This window comes from Myotis brandtii, unplaced genomic scaffold, assembly GCF_000412655.1.
Source record: "Myotis brandtii unplaced genomic scaffold, ASM41265v1 scaffold583, whole genome shotgun sequence".
Classification (NCBI taxonomy): Eukaryota; Metazoa; Chordata; class Mammalia; order Chiroptera; family Vespertilionidae; genus Myotis; species Myotis brandtii.
The window spans coordinates 165,174-166,161 of record NW_005370191.1 but is presented as its reverse complement, the minus strand read 5'-3'; the positions used below and the strand labels follow the sequence as shown (position 1 = coordinate 166,161).

At 66.8% G+C, this 988-nt stretch overlaps 1 protein-coding gene across 1 annotated transcript in view; it reads right to left on the bottom strand.

Moving 5' to 3' along the window:
* Positions 1–988, bottom strand: part of GNB2 (guanine nucleotide binding protein (G protein), beta polypeptide 2) — a 5,097-nt gene extending 4,109 nt beyond the window's left edge. The window contains exon 1 of the mRNA XM_005879104.2: positions 804–988. The gene's annotated coding sequence lies outside the window, so the exon portion shown is untranslated. The remainder of the gene's footprint in view (positions 1–803) is intronic.

Here is a 988-nt window from a genome sequence, read left to right as displayed (position 1 = left end):
GCCCCCTGGGGGTCCCCAGCACACAGCAGCCGGGGTCGCAAGGAGAAACTGTGGTGCCCCCGCCCCCGCAAGTCTGGCCAGGCGAAGGGAAGGGGACAGGGAGGGTCCCGGATCTTGCAGCTCAAAGGCGCAGGCCGGCACCGCGCTGCGAAGCGCTGTTGGCCTGGCCCTCCGGCCCCCACGACCTCCATTTTGCCCAAAAGAAATCTGGGCAGGGGGCGGGGGCTCCCGGGAGCTAGGCTCGGGGTGAGGACTGGTAAAGGGAGCGGGGTGCCGAGGACTCCCTTCCAGTTAATGGGGCCAGAAAAGAGGCAGAACCCAAATCGAGGGTAGGATCGTGGCGAAGGGAAGGGTGGCCTCGCGGCCTTGCCTGCCTCTCTGAGGGTTCTGGAGTTTTGCAAGATGAATGCTGCCGGGGGTACGAAACGGGAGGGCACGAGGGGTGCTACTCAGGGGCAAACTGGGGGAGGGGAGGGGGAAGGGGGCGGAACGGGGCCTAGAGGAAGCTCCGATTTTGTCCCCCACTTCTCAGGGAGCAAGAGGCAGGCGGGGCCCGGATGGGACCTGGGGTCAGGCAAAAGGGGCCTAATGGTGCAGGGAGGGCGTGCATTATTGGAGCGAGGGTCCCCAGTTCCCCTTCCGGGTTTAGGAGCGACAGGGCCAGAGGAAGGGAGGGGAGGTCTGGGGAGTTACGTCCGCTCCCAAGAGGCCAGGTCCGGGAGACGAAAGGAAGAAAGGTCCCCACCCCACCCCCATGGGAATTTGGGGCTGGGGGGTGTGAGGACTCCTGTCAGCGCGGGTACCTGTGGCGGTGGGACTCTGCCAAGGGTCGCTGGAGAAGCGCGGGAGGTCCTGTCTTCCTCCGCGGCGGAGGCGGCAGCGGCGGCGACGCGGATGGATTTCCTCAATCACCCCAACTCAACCGCCCAGCGCTGTGCTCCCCAGAGCGGAGGGATCCCGCCTGCCAGTGACGCGGCCGTCGCCGCCG